Raw genomic sequence first — 13,193 nt, 5'->3', positions numbered from 1 at the left:
CTGCCGACCAGCACTCACCAGCCCGAGAGGCTTGTCTGCTCACCTGCTGGGGTGGGCGGGGGCTGGGAGCTGAGGCTCAGGCTTCGGAGGTTAGATCCCAGGGAGAAGACGGGTTGGCTGCGTGAACACAGCCTAAAGGGGGCTAGTGCACCACAGCTAGCCAGGAAGGAGCTCAGGGAGAGCTCTGGAACTGCCTAAGAGGCAAGAGACTGTTGTTTTGGGGTGCGTGAGGAGAGGGGATTCAGAGCACCGCCTAAATGAGCTCCAGAGATGGGTGCAAGCCGCGGCAGCACGGCTATCAGCACAGACACCAGACACAAGCGTGAAACGCTAAGGCTGCTGCTGTAGCCACAAAGAAGCCTGTGTGCAAGCACAGTTCACTATCCACACCTCCCCTCCCAGGAGACTGTGCAGCCTGCCACTGCCAGGGTCCTATGATCCAGGAACAACTTCACTGGGAGAACACACGGCACGCCTCAGATTGTTGAAATGTCACACTGGCCTCTGCCGCCGCAGGCTCGCCCCGCATCCGTACTCCTCCTTCCCCCCTGCCTGAGTGAGCCAGAGCCCCCGAATCAGCTGCTCCTTTAATCCCATCTTGTCTGAGCAAAGAACAGATGCCCTCAGGCGACCTACATGCAGAGGCGGGGCCAAATCCAAAGCTGAACCCCAGGAGCTGTGCGAACAAAGAAGAGAAAGGGAAACATCTCCCAGCAGCCTCAGGAGCAGCGGATTAAATCTCCACAATCAACCTGATGTCCCCTGCATCTGTGGAATACATGAATAGACAACAAATCATCCCAAAATTGAGGTGGTGGACTTTGGGAGCAACTGTAGACGTGGGGTTTGCTTTCTGCATCTAATTTGTTTCTGGTTTTATGTTTATCTTAGTTTAGTATTTAGAGCTTATTATCATTGGTAGATTTGTTTATTGATTTGGTTGCTCTCGTCCTTTTCTTTTAATATATATATATTTTTTCCTTTTTCTCTTTTTGTGAGCGTCTCTGTGTATGCTTCTTTGTGTGACTTTGTCTGTACACCATTGCTTTTACCATTTGTCCTAGGGTTCTGTCTGTCCGTTTTATTGTTTTGTTTTCTTTTGTACAGTTTTTAGCACTTATTATCATTGGTGGATTTGTTTTTTACTTTGGTTGCTCTTCTCTTTGTTTTTTTTAAAATACATTTTTATTTTTAATAATACTTTGTATTTTCATAACTTTATTATTTTTTTCTTTCTGTCTTTCTTGTTTTTTCTCCCTTTTCTTCTGAGACAACTGACTGACAGAGTCTTGGTGCTCTGGCTGGGTGTGAGGCCTGAGTCTCTGAGATGGGAGAGCTGAGTTCAGGACATTGGTCCACCAGAGACCTCCCAGCCCCATGTAATATCAAATGGCAAAAGCTCTCCCAGAGGTCTCCATCTCAACGCTAAGACCCAGCTCCATTCAACGACAAGCGAGCAACAGTGCTGGACACGCTATGCCAAACAACAAGCAAGACAGGAACACAACTGCACCCATTAGCAGAGAGGCTGCGTAAAATCATAATAAGTTCACAGACACCACAAAACATGCCACCAGACGCGGTCCTGCCCACCAGAAACACAAGATCCAGCCTCATCCACCAGAACACAGGCAACAGTCTCCTCCACCAGGAAACCTATACAACCCACTGAACCAACCTTACCCACTGGGTGCAGACACAAAAAACAACAGCAACTACGAACCTGCATACTGCAAAAAGGAGACCCCAGACACAGTAAGTTAAGCAAAAAGAGAAGACAGAGAAACACACAGCAGATGAAGGAGCAAGGTAAAGACCCACCAGACCTAACAAATGAAGAGGAAATAGGCAGTCTACCTGAAAAAGAATTCAGAATAATGATAGTAAAGATGATCCAAAATCTTGGAAATAGAATACAAGAAACATTCAACAAGGACCTAGAAGAACTAAACAGAAAACAAACAATGATGAACAACACAATAAATGAAATTTAAAATTCTCTAGAAGGAATCAATAGCAGAATAACTGAGACAGAAGAACAGACAAGTAACCTGGAAGATAAAATACTGGAAGTAACTACTGCAGAGCAGAATAAAGAAAAAAGAATGAAAAGTACTGAGGATACTCTCAGAGACCTCTGGGGACATTAAATGCACAAACATTAGAATTATAGGGGTCCCAGAAGAAGAAAAGAAAAAAAAAAGAGACTGAGAAAATATTTGAAGCGATTATAATTGAAAACTTCCCTACTATGAGAAAGGAAACAGTCAATCAAGTCCAGGAAGCACAGAGAGTTCCATATAGGATAAATCTAAGGAGAAACACGCCAACACACATATTAATCAAACTATCAAAAATTAAATACAAGGAAAAATATTAAAAGCAGCAAGGGGAAAACAACAAATATCACACAAGGGAATCCCCATAAGGTTAACAGCTGATCTTTCAGCAGAAACTCTACAAGCCGGAAGGGAGCGGCAGGACGTATTGAAAGTGATGAAAGGGAAAAACCTACAACCAAGATTATTCTACCCAGCAAGGATCTCATTCAGAATCGACGGAGAAATTAAAACCTCTACAGACAAGTAAAAGCTAAGAGAATTCAGCACCACCAAACCAGCTTTACAACAAATGCTAAAGGAACTTCTCTAGGCAGGAAACACAAGAGAAGGAAAAGACCTACAATAACAAACCCAAAACAATTAAGAAAACGGTAATAGGAACATACATATCGATAACAACCTTAAATGTAAATGGATTAAATGCTCCCACCAAAAGTCATAGACTGGTGAATGGATACAAAAACAAGACCTGTATATATGCTGTCTATGAGAGACCCACTTCAGATCTAGGGACACATACAGACTGAAAGTGAAGGGATGGGAAAAGATATTCCATGCAAATGGAAATCAAAAGAAATTTTGATGAGTAGCAATTATGATGAGTAATTCTCATATCAGACAAAATAGACTTTAAAATAAAGACTATTACAAGAGACCAAGGAGGACACTACATAATGATTGAGGGATCAATCCAAGAAGAAGATATAACAATTGTAAATATTTATGCACCCAACATAGTAGCACCTCAGTACATAAGGCAAATGCTAACAGCCCTAAAAGGGGTAATCGACAGTAACACAATAATAGTAGAGGACTTTAACACACCCTTTAACCAATGGACAAATCATCCAAAATGAAAATAAATAAGGACACACAAGCTTTAAATGATACATTAAACAAGATGGACTTAATTGATATTTATAGGACATTCTGTCCAAAAACAACAGAATACACTTTCTTCTCAAGTTCTCATGGAACATTCTCCAGGACAGATCATACCTTGGGTCACAAATCAAGCCTTGGTAAATTTAAGAAAATTGATATCATATCAAGTATCTTTTCTGACCACAATGCTATGAGACTACATACCAATTACAGGAAAAAAATCTGTAAAAAATACAAACACACGGAGGCTAAACAAATAAAATACAAACACATGGAGGCTAAACTAAATAACCAAGAGACCACTGAAGAAATCAAAGAGGAAATCAAACAATACATAGAAACAAAAGACAATGAAAACACGATGACCCAAAATCTATGGGATGAAGCAAAAGCAGTTCTAAGAGGGAAGTTTATAGCAATACAATCCTACCTCAAGAAACAACAAACATCTCAAATAAACAACATAACCTTACACCTAAAGCAATTAGAGAAAGAAGAACCAAAAAAACCCGAAGTTCACAAAAGGAAAGAAATCATAAAGATCAGATCAGAAATAAATGAAAAAGAAATGAAGAAAACCATAGCAAAGATCAATAAAACTAAAAGCTGGTTCTTTGAGAAGATAAACAAACTTGATAAAACATCAGCCAAGCTCTTCAAGAAAAAAAGGGAGAAGACTCAAATCAATAGAATTAGAAATGAAAGAGGAGAAGTAACAACTGACACTGCAGAAATACAAAAGATCATGAGAGATTACTACAAGCAACTCTATGCCAATAAAATGGACAACCTGGAAGAAATGGACAAATTCTTAGAAAAGCAAACCTTCCGAGACTGAACCAGGAAGAAATAGAAAATATAAACAGACCAATCACAAGCACTGAAATTGAAACTGTGATTAAAAAATCTTCCAACAAACAAAAGCCCAGGACCAGATGGCTTCACAGGTGAATTCTATCAAACATTTAGAGAAGAACTAACACCCATCCTTCTCAAACTCTTCCAAAATATAGCAGAGGGAGGAACACTCCCCAACTCATTCTACGAGGCCACCATCACCCTGATACCAAAACCAGAAAAAGACGCCACAAAAAAATAAAACTACAGGCCAATATCACCGATGAGCATAGATGCAAAAATCCTCAACAAAATACTAGCAAACAGAATCCAACAGCACATTAAAAGGATCATACATCATGATCAAGCAGGGTTTATATCAGGAATGCAAGAATTCTTCAATATATGCAAACCAATCAATGTGATATGCCATATTAACAAACTGAAGGATAAAAACCATATGATCATCTCCACAGATGCAGAAAAGCTTTTGACAAAATTCAATACCTATTTATGATAAAAACCTTCCAGAAAGTAGACAAAGAGGGAACTTTCCTCAACATAATAAATGCCATATATGACAAACCCACAGCCAACATCGTTCTTAAAGGTGAATAACTCAAACCATTTCCGCTAAGATCAGGAAAAAGACAAGGTTGCCCACTCTCACCACTCTTATTCAACATAGCTTTGGAAGTTTTAACTGCAGCAAGCAGAGAAGAAAAAGAAATAAAAGGAGTCCAAATCGGAAAAGAAGAAGTAAAGCTGTCACTGTTTGCAGATGACATGATACTATACATAGAGGATCCTAAAGATGCTACCAGAAAACTACTAGAGTTAATCAATGAATTTGGTAAAGTAGCAGAATACAAAATTAATGCACAGAAACCTCTTGCATTCCTATACACCAATGATGAAAAAATCTGAAAAAGAAATTAAGGAAACATTCACATTTACCTTTGCAACAAAAAGAATAAAATACCTAGGAATCAACCTACCTAAGGAGACAAAAGACCTGTATGCAGAAAACTATAAGACCCTGATGAAAGAAATTAAAGATGATACAAACAGACGGAGAGATATACCATGTTCTTGGACTGGAAGAATCAGCATTGTGAAAATGACTGTACTACCCAAAGCAATCTGCAGGTTCAGTGCAATCCCTATCTAACTACCAATGACATTTTTCACAGAACTAGAACGAAAAAGTTCACAATTTTTTTTTTTTTTTTTTGTGCTGTATGCGGGCCTCTCACTGTTGTGGCCTCTCCCGTTGTGGAGCACAGGCTCCGGACGCACAGGCTCAGCGGCCATGGCTCACGGGCCCAGCCGCTCCGCAGCATGTGGGATCTTCCCGGACAGGGGCACGAACCGGTGTCCCCTGCATCGGCAGGTGGACTCTCAACCACTGCGGCACCAGGGAAGCCCAAAAGTTCACAATTTGTATGGAAACACAAAAGACTCCAAATAGCCAAAGCAATCTTGAGAAAGAAAAACGGAGCTGGAGGAATCAGGCTCCCAAACTTCAGACTATACTACAAAGCTACAGTAATCAAGACAGTATGGTACTGGCACAAAAACAGAACTATAGATCACTGGAACAGGATAGAAACCCAGAGATAAACCCATGCACGTATGGTCACCTTATCTTTGATAAAGGAGGCAAGAATATACAATGGAGAAAAGACAACCTCTTCAATAAGTGCTGCTGGGAAAACTGGACAGCTACATGTAAAAGAATGAAATTAGAACACTTCCTAACACCATATACAAAAATAAACTCAAGATGGATTAGAGACCTAAATGTAAGACCGGACACTATCAAACCCTTAGAGGAAAACATAGGCAGAACACTCTGTGACATAAATCACAGCAAGATCCATTTTGACCCACCTCCTAGAGAACTGGAAATAAAAACAAAAATAAACAAATGGGACCTAATGAAACTTAAAAGCTTTTGCACAGCAAAGGAAGCCATAAAGAAGACAAAAAGACAACCCTCAGAATGGGATAAAATATTTGCAAACGAAGCAACTGACAAAGGATTAATCTCCAAGATTTACAAGCAGCTCATGCAGCTCAATTTTAAAAAGCAAACAATGCAATCCAAAAATGGGCAGAAGACCTCAACAGACATTTCTCCAGAGAAGATGTACAGATTGCCAACAAACACATGAAAGGATGCTCAACATCACTAATCAATAGAGATATGCAAATCAAAACTACAATGAGGTATCACCTCACACCCGTCAGAATGGCCATCATCAAAAAATCTACAGACAATAAATGCTGGAAAGGGTGTGGAGAAAAGGGAACCCTCTTGCACTGTTGGTGGGAATGTAAGTTGATACAGCCACTATGGAGAACAGTATGGAGGTTCCTTAGAAAACTAAAAATAGAACTACCATACAACCGAGCAATCCCACTACTGGGCATATACCCTGAGAAAACCATAATTCAAAAAGACTCATGTACCACAATGTTCATTGCAGCACTATTTACTATCGGCAGGACATGGAAGCAACCTAAGTGTCCATCGACAGATGAATGGATTAAGAAGATGTGACACATATATACAATGGAATATTAGTCAGCCATAAAAAGAAACGAAATTGAGTTATTTGTCATGAGGTGGATGGACTTAGAGACTGTCATACAGAGTGAAGTAAGTCAGCAAAAGAAAAACAAATACCGTATGCTAAAACACATATATATGGAATCTAAAAAAAAAAAAAAAAGGTTCTGAAGAACCTAGGGGCAGGACAGGAATAAAGACGCAGAAATAGAGAATGGACTTGAGGACACAGGGAGGGGGAAGGGTAAGCTGGGACGAAGTGAGAGAGTGGCATGGACATATATACACTACCAAATGTAAAATAGATAGCTAGTGGGAAGCAGCCACATAGCACAGGGAGATCAGCTCGTTGCTTTGTGACCACCTAGAGGGGTGGGATAGGGAGGGTGGAGGGAGACACTAGAGGGAGGAGAAATGGGGATATATGTATATGTATAGCTGATTCACTGTGTTATACGGCAGAAAATACGACACCACTGTAAAGCAATTATACTCCAATAAAGATATTAAAAATAAATTAAAAAATAGGGAAAAAAAATGAATCCGAATGCTGGGTGCTTACTGGGGGCCAGATCCTGGGCAAGCACTTGACATTCACTCTCTCCTCTCATTCCCACACTCTGCACTGTGGAGATTTATCATCTCCATTTCACCAATGAGAAAACTGAGACTCAGAGAGGTAAGGCCCTTGCCTAAGGTCACACAGTAAGCAGCAGAGCCTGCTAGGCTCCACGTCCAGCTCTGACTCTAAAGCCCCCTCACTGTACGTCAAAGGTGGAAGCCGAGGTGATGCTGGCTTCCTGGAGAGAGACTGCGGAAACCTGGCAGCTACGCGTCTGGGAGTAAAAATGGGCTGCTTTACATTTTTTTCTTTTTTTTTTTTGCGGTACGCGGGCCTCTCGCTGTTGTGGCTTCTCCCATTGCAGAGCACAGGCTCCGGACGCGCAGGCCCAGCGCGCGGGCCCAGCCGCTCCGCGGCATGTGGGATCCTCCACAACCGGAGCACTAACCCATGTCCCCCGCATCGGCCGGTGGACTCTCAACCACTGTGCCACCAGGGAAGCCCCTGCTTTACATTTTACAGTGCCAGGGGTCTATAAAAATGGAAGATCTGCAGCTGGGACTGTGCCAACCTTTATGTCCTGGTGTGCAGAGCAGGGAGCAGGTACCAAAACAGTTGGACCTGATTAGTCTGTGTTCTCTCCTGATCCTCAGGAACAGGCCTCCAAGGAGCCCATCTCCCCCAGTGAGACCAAGCTCCTCCCAGATGCCATCTGTAAGTTCCAGAGGTACAGAGAAGTTAGGTAACTTTGCCAACAACACACAGCTAGTAGATGGACGGGTCGGGATTCAAAGCCAGCAATCTGACCACAGATTTCCCAAATCCCACACTTCACAAAGGGACTGGACTAACTGTACCGGGGTAATGCAGGTCATAAATGACTTCACAGTTCAGAGGGGGTGGTGGCTGGGAGAGAGGGGAAACTTGATGGAGGAGTTGACCCTTTAGCGACACTTGGAGGAACAGGTGGGTGGGATATATGGAGGTGATGGGGTGCAGGACCCCACTGAACAGATTAGCTTGGCTGTGAGTTTATTAATAAAAGTGAGAAGGGAAGCTTAATTAGAAAAGTAGGTTTGCTGCCTTGAACACTGACCTGGATTAAATAAAAACAGGCTGAAGAGAAGTTAGAGTCTGCCTTTCCAATTGACTTCCACATCATGTTTCTGTACATGAAACTCTAGGGAAGGAGCTGTTTCTGTGGCCAAGACCCCTATAAATCTTACAGCAAAATGTAATGCGTAATAGCCCCAGGAGTCCCACCAGCCTCCAGACACTGCTGTCACAAATTCAGCCAGGACCCATCACCTGGGAGGGGAGATGGTGGGAAAGAGTCAAAGCCATGGAAAGGAAGACTCTGTGGCATAGGTACAGCCTCAGGTTCAAGATTAAGACGGAGAGCAGTTACCGTGAGAAGCGAGGAAGTTAGTGGTAAAACCACCCCAAGGAACCGATAACCCAAAAATCTTTCATATGATCAGCGGTGGAATTGGGGCATCAATTATTTTTCCATTTGTTTAACAAACATTTATTCATGGTCGACCACATGCCAAGTACTGTGTTCACATTTAAAAGCAAATATGCCGATATACTGGTAATTCGCAAAACTTCAAGCAAAACAATAAGGTCCCACTTGGTCCCCACCAAGCCCCCATTTGGGTGTTGCTGGAAAGCCCCAGCCCCGCCCTCAGGGCCCTCACTCTCCTCTCTCAGTGCCACACTGACGTGTGGAGGTGAGGGCCGAAGAGACTCAAAGAACACCCAGAGGAGCTCTCTCGCTCTGACCAAGGAGTCCTTCCCTGGAGCTGGCCAGCTGTGTGTGTATTCTGGGTTAAAAATCTTTTCTCATCCCTGAAACTTGAGTTTGGGGCAGAAATATCACTTTAAGCTACAGAGCAGCCATCAGAGATAAGTGCCCAACTGTTGGGAAAAAAAAAAATCCAAAAAAACAGCCCTTGGCCAAACCCTCCAAGAGTCAGCTTCAAAAAGAAGCTGCAGCCTGCAGTTCACAGGACAAAAATCAGCTTTGCCCGCACATAGAAGGGATGTAACTTATTTTTCCTTTAACCCCAGATAGTTCATCTCATCTGAGGAGACTAAACAATGACCAGTTATACCTTCAAAGTGCCCTTGAACAAGAAATGAGCACAGAGATGCTGGGAATTCAGTGACCTTCTGTGGCAGAGCCTGTGAATAGCAACGCACTGAGCTTCTGCCCCTGAGAATTATTTAGATGTTCTAATGTCCAGGCAAAGGTGAGGCAAAAGCAGATCCAAACTTAGAAAAGGAAGTTTCAGCATTTTCAAGTTTTCTGAACAGCAATGATTGTGCTCGCTCAGGCGCTTTCATCACCAGAGCTCACCCTCTTTAATCAGTTCCCACGGAGATCTGGAAAATTGATAGATAGGATGATCCCGTGTGAAATGGCTCCAAAAAAAAAAAAAAAAGGGTCAGGGAGAAGCTAGTGGCTTGGCCCAAGGCTTAATGCTAAACCAGCTTCAGAATCGAGAACAGAAGTTTCTAGGGTCAGCCTTTACTCTCACAGTAGGTTCCATAGTCTGAGAAGTTGGACAATAAAATCCAAAATCTTTTTTTAACTCCTAGAATCGGCAGCATCAAGTCAGAGCTAAGAAATAAGTAAGTGTTGCCTAGTGCTGCCAGCAAAAGAAAGAAAGTGCAAAAATCTAGTTAATTACTCAGGACATGTTGGCAGACACCTCTGCTTGTCAAATTCCTGGTTGTCTGAATGGTTATTTACATTTGCATTAATTTACACTTGTGGAAGTTTTAAATATTTCTTAAGTAGCAGCAAAGCTCTTACCAGAAACTTCGCTGTTTTGGAAAAATTCCTCTTTTCCATCCCTGATTTATTCACAGGTGTAGGACACCCTGCCACAGAGCCATGACTCTTGTGCTTAGAGAAATCCTAAATGGGAATTCACACTCAGACATCATATCTAGAGCCACTGCCATCCTCCTGGCTCCGCCTGGACCCTGAGCCTGCTCCCCAGACTTCATACTCTTGCAGTGGGCAGTTCCAAGGCAAGGGCTCTAAGAAAATCTGGACACTCATTAAAATCTGAAAAAAATGGGTGAAGGTGGTCAAGAGGTTAAAACTTACAGTTATAAGACAAATCAGTTCTGGGGACGTAATGTACAGCATGGTGATTATATGTAGTTAACAATACTGTATTTTATATATGAAATTTGCTAAGAGAATAGATCTTAAAAGTTCTCATCACAATAAAAAAATTTGTAACTATGTGAGGTTGATTGATGTTAACTAGACTTATTGTGGTGATCATTTCACAATATATACAGATAGGAAATCATTATGGTGCACATCTAAAACTAATACTTTTTGTATTGTGTCAGGGACTTCCCTGGTGGAGCAGTGGTTAAGAATCCACCTGCCAATGCAGGGGACACGGGTTTGAGCTCTGGTCTGGGAAGATCCCACATGCCGCAGAGCAACTAAGCCCGTGCGCCACAACTACTGAGCTTGCGCTCTAGAGCCTGCAAGCCACAACTACTGAGCCCGTGTGCCACAACTACTGAAGCCCACACGCCTAGAGCCCGTGCTCTGCAACAAGAAGCCACAACAATGAGAAGCCCACGTGCCACAATGAAGAGTAGCCCCCGCTCGCCACTACTAGAAGAAGCCTGCGCGCAGCAATGAAGACCCAATGCAGCCAAAAATAAGTAAATAAATTTTTTAAAAAATTAATACAATGTCATATATCAGTTGTATCTCCATAAAACTGGAAAAATAATGAAAAACTAAAACTTGACAAAAATATATTGAGGAAAAATAAAAGAAAATTTTACTTAATCATTTTGAAGTTTTCCATTCATTCAACAAATATTTAATGAGGACATACTTTGTGTCATAATTGTACCATTAGGTCTTGGAGACACAGATATCCAAAGATGTATCACATCATCTCTACCTAGGAGGAGTTTACAGTTCAGTGGAGGAAAGAAACACTGGGAGAAAAACACAATAGAATATGTGTTCAGGGGTGGATTGGGATTGAAGTTGACATTTACATAAAACTCAAATATGCAGAAACCAGAAACATTTTCTCTAAATATTTCTTATAGTCTTACCTTGTGCTCAATCCCCAATGACAACACACATACACAAATCTTAAATTTTCCAATAAAAAATAACTCAGGCTCTTCTAGATTAGAAACATTTCTTTCACGTAAAGATTCACTCACTTTCCAAGTTCAAATTCCCTATCAGCTCTCTTCCCCTTTCCAAAGGAACTCTGGCTGCACACCCACTTCCTTCTCAAGATGGCCCCAGGGTGCAGGGGGAAACTTCCTATCCTGTTGGCATCCAGCCCACATGCTGTCCCCTGTCCTCTACTGAGGTGTTTCTGGTCTCCTCTGGACACCGATTTCCTACCCCAGTGTCCACTGCCGTGGCTGATCGCTCTCAGTGTTCTGGGGTGCTACGCTCCCCGCGAGGGCTGGCATCCTGGGTCTCTGGCCCTCCTCCACAGCCTCCCTTGTCCCAATCCCTGACTCTTCTTTATTTCTGGCTCCTTCAGCCTGTCTATATTCCCACGCAGGCCCGTGTAAATGCCAAATCCCATAGGGCGCACGCCTTGGCACAGGCAGCCAGAGCACAAGCCCACATGCCGGCACTACCCCACTGCTGCACACAGTATTCATTTCCTAGGGCTGGGAAAAAGTGAGAGAGTGGCATGGACATATATACACTACCAAGTGTAAAATAGATAGCTAGTGGGAAGCAGCCGCATAGCTCGGGGAGATCAGCTCGGTGCGTTGTGACCACCTAGAGGGGTGGGATAGGGAGGGTGGGAGGGAGACACAGGAGGGGGGAGATATGGGGATACATGTATATGTATGGCTGATTCATTTGTTATAAAGCAGAAACTAACAACAACAACAACAAAAATTCCAGGAGAGAGAAAGAATTGAGGTGAGGGACAGATGAAGATGAATGGCAAAATGTTGATAACTGTTAAATTTGGGTGATGGGTATGTGGGTTCATCATTCTCTCTACTTTTGTATATGTATTTGAAAATTCCCATATTAAAAAGTTTTAAAAATATAAAATAAAATAGATAACCAACAAGGAAATAAATAAATAAAGGAGAGAATGGGACAAAAAAGAAGCTGGAAATTATAATAAAATGCTTTTGAAACATTAAGAGTGATGTAAGCAATATCAGTGTGCAAAAATATCCTTTTTAAAGTTGCCCACAAAGATCTCAAAGAAATATGTATTCTGTGGAATTATTTCCAAGGAAAGAGTTATAAGTGAGGCTAATGCAGCCACAAGTGATTTGGAAAAACTAGCGTGTTCTAATCTGAAAGATACATAGATAGTGATGTCGATGAGAAAATTAATCAGTTGATCTAAGAAAGAAATGGAAAATTTGAAAACAAACTTACAGTTTCCAGGGGGGAAATGTGGGGGCAGGGATAAACTGGGAGATTGGGATAGACGTATATACACTACTATATATAAAATAGATAACTAATAAGGACCTACTGTCTAGCACAGGGAACTCTTCTCAATACTCTGTAATGCCCTATATGGGAAAAGAATCTAAAAGAGTGGCTATATGTATATGTGTAACTGATTCACTTTGCTGTACACCTGAAGCTAACACAACTTTGTAAATCAACAGTACTCCAATAAAAATTTTTTTTTAAAGTAGGGCATGGCAATCGTAGGGGAGCAGAATTTGCCACCCCAAAATGTGTTTCTTTGGAATATTATTTTAAGCTGGTTATTTTCTAAGAAACAGCAGACTTGGGAAAAACTCTGAAAACCAAGTAGGAATTACTCTTTTGTAAGAAATATTTCCATTTGCAAGGGAAAACGCCATTTGTAAGGGTATCACCCACCACTGTACCAGGAAGAGGAGAATGACCAAATTTCTAGAAACTTATCAGTAGAGAAGACTTAAATCTGCAGAATATTCTCTCCTTGTTTATTGTGCTTTTCCT

Source organism: Delphinapterus leucas, chromosome 1, assembly GCF_059928025.1.
Source record: "Delphinapterus leucas isolate spDelLeu-1000000601 "Yukka" chromosome 1, BTC_Dleu_Yukka2, whole genome shotgun sequence".
In the NCBI taxonomy this organism is placed as follows: Eukaryota; Metazoa; Chordata; class Mammalia; order Artiodactyla; family Monodontidae; genus Delphinapterus; species Delphinapterus leucas.
The sequence above is the reverse complement of the archived record's forward strand: the minus strand, read 5'-3'. Positions refer to the sequence as shown.